We start from the raw sequence: 5,000 nt of genomic DNA, 5'->3' as shown, positions 1-5,000 counted from the left end.
CCATCAGGGTTTCCCCTGACTTCGTCCTGGCCAGGCATAGTTCACCATCTTTCGGGTCCCAACGTGTACGCTCTAGGTGCGCCTCACCTCGCAATGAGGACGAGACGCCCCGGGAGTGCGGAGGCCGCCGCCCCGTGAAGGGGCGGGGAAGCCCCATCCTCCCTCGGCCCGCGCAAGGCGAGACCTTCACTTTCATTACGCCTTTAGGTTTCGTACAGCCCAATGACTCGCGCACATGTTAGACTCCTTGGTCCGTGTTTCAAGACGGGTCGTGAAATTGTCCAAAGCTGAAGCGCCGCTGACGGGAGCGATTATTCCGCCCGAGAGCATCCCGAGCCAACAGCGGCGCGGGTCCGGGGCCGGGCCAGGTAGGTCCGTCATCCGGGAAGAACCGCGCGCGCTTGCCGGGAGCCCGAGCGCCCAAAGGGGCGAATCGACTCCTCCAGATATACCGCCGGGCAGCCAGCCAGGACACCGGGGCTCTGCCCAACAGACGCGAACCGAGGCCCGCGGAAGGACAGGCTGCGCACCCGGGCCGTAGGCCGGCACCCAGCGGGTCGCGACGTCCTACTAGGGGAGAAGTGCGGCCCACCGCACACCGGAACGGCCCCACCCCGCGGCGAGTGGAAAGGCAACCGGACACGACCCCGCCGCGGATTGCTCCGCGCGGGCGGCCGGCCCCATCTGCCGAGGGCGGAGGCCAGTGGCCGGATGGGCGTGAATCTCACCCGTTCGACCTTTCGGACTTCTCACGTTTACCCCAGAACGGTTTCACGTACTTTTGAACTCTCTCTTCAAAGTTCTTTTCAACTTTCCCTCACGGTACTTGTTCGCTATCGGTCTCGTGGTCATATTTAGTCTCAGATGGAGTTTACCACCCACTTGGAGCTGCACTCTCAAGCAACCCGACTCGAAGGAGAGGTCCCGCCGACGCTCGCACCGGCCGCTACGGGCCTGGCACCCTCTACGGGCCGTGGCCTCATTCAAGTTGGACTTGGGCTCGGCGCGAGGCGTCGGGGTAGTGGACCCTCCCAAACACCACATGCCACGACAGGCGGCAGCCTGCGGGGTTCGGTGCTGGACTCTTCCCTGTTCGCTCGCCGCTACTGGGGGAATCCTTGTTAGTTTCTTTTCCTCCGCTTAGTAATATGCTTAAATTCAGCGGGTAGTCTCGCCTGCTCTGAGGTCGTTGTACGAGGTGTCGCACGCCACACCGCCAGCCGGCTGTGCACGCTACCGAGAAAGTACCGGTATGCGAACCGCCAGGCGACGGGCGCGCATCGCACGTTTGAGGAGACGCGGCCGGCCCCACAGGCGGCCGCGACACTCCCAGGTCTGCGAAGCGGGGCAAACGCCGCGCGCTTCAGTATACGTAGCCGACCCTCAGCCAGACGTGGCCCGGGAACGGAATCCATGGACCGCAATGTGCGTTCGAAACGTCGATGTTCATGTGTCCTGCAGTTCACATGTCGACGCGCAATTTGCTGCGTTCTTCATCGACCCACGAGCCGAGTGATCCACCGTCCTGGGTGATCTTTTCTCAAGTTTCCGCCGTCTCTTTCGAGACGGTCGCATAGGCGGGAGTGAGGCGTGTGGCGGCCCCTGTTCCAGCGTTCTGTGTCCAACGGCCTCACGGCCGACGGGCGTCGTACGGCTCCACACCGGAGCGGACAGGCACTCGGGCGAAAGTCATTCAAAACCGGCGCCAGGCGCCAGGTGCCGCAGGCCAGCCGCTCCAGCGCTTCAGCGCTCGTACCACACAACATTGCCGCTAGTTTTGAGAGGCACGCGTGGTTCCGCACGCGGCGCACGGCTACTGCGAGCCGTACAGGTAGCGTGTTGCGCGACACGACACGCACATCGAAAGACATGCAGTCTAGTCGGTAATGATCCTTCCGCAGGTTCACCTACGGAAACCTTGTTACGACTTTTACTTCCTCTAAATGATCAAGTTTGGTCATCTTTCCGGTAGCATCGGCAACGACAGAGTCAATGCCGCGTACCAGTCCGAAGACCTCACTAAATCATTCAATCGGTAGTAGCGACGGGCGGTGTGTACAAAGGGCAGGGACGTAATCAACGCGAGCTTATGACTCGCGCTTACTGGGAATTCCTCGTTCATGGGGAACAATTGCAAGCCCCAATCCCTAGCACGAAGGAGGTTCAGCGGGTTACCCCGACCTTTCGGCCTAGGAAGACACGCTGATTCCTTCAGTGTAGCGCGCGTGCGGCCCAGAACATCTAAGGGCATCACAGACCTGTTATTGCTCAATCTCGTGCGGCTAGAAGCCGCCTGTCCTCTAAGAAGAAAAGTAATCGCTGACAGCACGAAGGATGTCACGCGACTAGTTAGCAGGCTAGAGTCTCGTTCGTTATCGGAATTAACCAGACAATCGCTCCACCAACTAAGAACGGCCATGCACCACCACCCACCGAATCAAGAAAGAGCTATCAATCTGTCAATCCTTCCGGTGTCCGGGCCTGGTGAGGTTTCCCGTGTTGAGTCAAATTAAGCCGCAGGCTCCACTCCTGGTGGTGCCCTTCCGTCAATTCCTTTAAGTTTCAGCTTTGCAACCATACTTCCCCCGGAACCCAAAAGCTTTGGTTTCCCGGAGGCTGCCCGCCGAGTCATCGGAGGAACTGCGGCGGATCGCTGGCTGGCATCGTTTATGGTTAGAACTAGGGCGGTATCTGATCGCCTTCGAACCTCTAACTTTCGTTCTTGATTAATGAAAACATACTTGGCAAATGCTTTCGCTTCTGTTCGTCTTGCGACGATCCAAGAATTTCACCTCTAACGTCGCAATACGAATGCCCCGCCTGTCCCTATTAATCATTACCTCGGGTTCCGAAAACCAACAAAATAGAACCGAGGTCCTATTCCATTATTCCATGCACACAGTATTCAGGCGGGCTTGCCTGCTTTAAGCACTCTAATTTGTTCAAAGTAAACGTGCCGGCCCACCGAGACACTCAATAAAGAGCACCCTGGTAGGATTTCAACGGGGTCCGCCTCGGGACGCACGAGCACGCACGGGGCGGTCGCACGCCTTCGGCTCGCCCCACCGGCAGGACGTCCCACGATACATGCCAGTTAAACACCGACGGGCGGTGAACCAACAGCGTGGGACACAAATCCAACTACGAGCTTTTTAACCGCAACAACTTTAATATACGCTATTGGAGCTGGAATTACCGCGGCTGCTGGCACCAGACTTGCCCTCCAATAGATACTCGTTAAAGGATTTAAAGTGTACTCATTCCGATTACGGGGCCTCGGATGAGTCCCGTATCGTTATTTTTCGTCACTACCTCCCCGTGCCGGGAGTGGGTAATTTGCGCGCCTGCTGCCTTCCTTGGATGTGGTAGCCGTTTCTCAGGCTCCCTCTCCGGAATCGAACCCTGATTCCCCGTTACCCGTTACAACCATGGTAGGCGCAGAACCTACCATCGACAGTTGATAAGGCAGACATTTGAAAGATGCGTCGCCGGTACGAGGACCGTGCGATCAGCCCAAAGTTATTCAGAGTCACCAAGGCAAACGGACCGGACGAGCCGACCGATTGGTTTTGATCTAATAAAAGCGTCCCTTCCATCTCTGGTCGGGACTCTGTTTGCATGTATTAGCTCTAGAATTACCACAGTTATCCAAGTAACGTGGGTACGATCTAAGGAACCATAACTGATTTAATGAGCCATTCGCGGTTTCACCTTAATGCGGCTTGTACTGAGACATGCATGGCTTAATCTTTGAGACAAGCATATGACTACTGGCAGGATCAACCAGGGAGCTGCGTCAACTAGAGCTGAGCAGCCGGCCGCCCGGGAGTGTGTCCCGGGGGCCCGCGCGAACACGCAAGCGTCCGCTCAATCATTCTGCAAACAGGAGGAGGCTGAGCTCCCCTGCACAATACACCTCGAAACCCTCTCAGGTCCCGGCGGCGCGCAGCGCCGTCCCAAGTACTTGGTCGGGTTCGAGAGAGGCGCAATCGCCCGGAGTTAGGCGAGTAGACGCTTTCGGTGCGACCACCCGTGCTCCCAACTGAGCTTGCCGCTGCCGACAGAGGCCCGGGAGCGTGCTGTCGTGGCATTGCCGGCGGGAGACAACACGCGCCACCTACGGTGACCGGCAGCTCCAACGCCAGCGCCACAGAAGGACAAAAGCCCCACTTGGGTGCCGAAGCGAACTCTCCCAGCACAGCGCACACGCCAACACATCCGCACAGCTGCGATACAAACCACCAGCGAGAACCGCTGGGGCGACCGAGCAGCAGACGGCGTCGCGGCGCCGAGCGCCGGGCGGCGGCGCATCCTCAACGCACACAGTCCTCAATCGGACCAGCACACTGCAGATGTCCACCGCGCTTCGCACCGGGCCCGCGAGGACCTACTTTGGCCGCACGGCGCCGCGCGCAGGGTGCGCCGGCGCGCAGCTGCGACGCCTGCCGCGTCCGTCGGCCGGCGCGCCTGCCACTGGCCGCCCCCACCAGCCGGCTGTAGCGCGTGCGCCCACGCACCGCGCGGCCAGCACGCCGGGAGGCGCCCCCTCACCGGCCGGGGACGGTCCCACCCAGCCACCGCCGCGTATCGCTTCACACCCAGATGCCGTTCAGTTTCGTCGGCATGGTGGGTATCGCTGGAACAACCGGTTAGTACCTCAACCTATCGTCGCCATCACCGATTCACCCCTAGCGAGAACAACCGCACCACAACGGGTTACCATTTCTTCATTTGCGTAACTTCACCAGAAAACGTAGGCGTCCATCGCCATTTGCAACTTCAACCATTATTGCATGCCTGTGTCAGGTGTCACGCCACACTACGTCTGCCCACATACACGCAACAAAATGTGCACGCCTAGACAATACGTGGAAGGTGGCCCCCGTACGTATGCGATGTCCATTGCTCGAACGACTGTCAACCGGCTTCTGTAGCATGTCGCAGATATGGAACGCGCTGCACCATGCCATCACGGTGTGTGAGGAGAGACGACTAGGTCC

General features: G+C 59.2%; 2 non-coding genes and 1 pseudogene across 2 annotated transcripts; all 3 read right to left on the bottom strand.

The window, feature by feature from the left end:
* The window catches only part of LOC124747092, a 4,222-nt pseudogene extending 3,033 nt beyond the window's left edge, over positions 1 to 1,189 (bottom strand).
* Positions 1,190 to 1,377: 188 nt separating this feature from the next.
* On the bottom strand, positions 1,378 to 1,532 carry LOC124747088. Its single transcript, XR_007011522.1, has one exon. It is a non-coding gene; the product is annotated as a 5.8S ribosomal RNA (ribosomal RNA).
* Positions 1,533 to 1,884: 352 nt separating this feature from the next.
* On the bottom strand, positions 1,885 to 3,790 carry LOC124747089. Its single transcript, XR_007011523.1, has one exon. It is a non-coding gene; the product is annotated as a small subunit ribosomal RNA (ribosomal RNA).
* Between the last annotated feature and the right edge of the window lie 1,210 nt (positions 3,791 to 5,000).

This window comes from Schistocerca piceifrons, unplaced genomic scaffold (assembly GCF_021461385.2).
Source record: "Schistocerca piceifrons isolate TAMUIC-IGC-003096 unplaced genomic scaffold, iqSchPice1.1 HiC_scaffold_380, whole genome shotgun sequence".
Taxonomy (NCBI): domain Eukaryota; kingdom Metazoa; phylum Arthropoda; class Insecta; order Orthoptera; family Acrididae; genus Schistocerca; species Schistocerca piceifrons.
The sequence above is the reverse complement of the archived record's forward strand: the minus strand, read 5'-3'. Positions and strand labels throughout refer to the sequence as shown.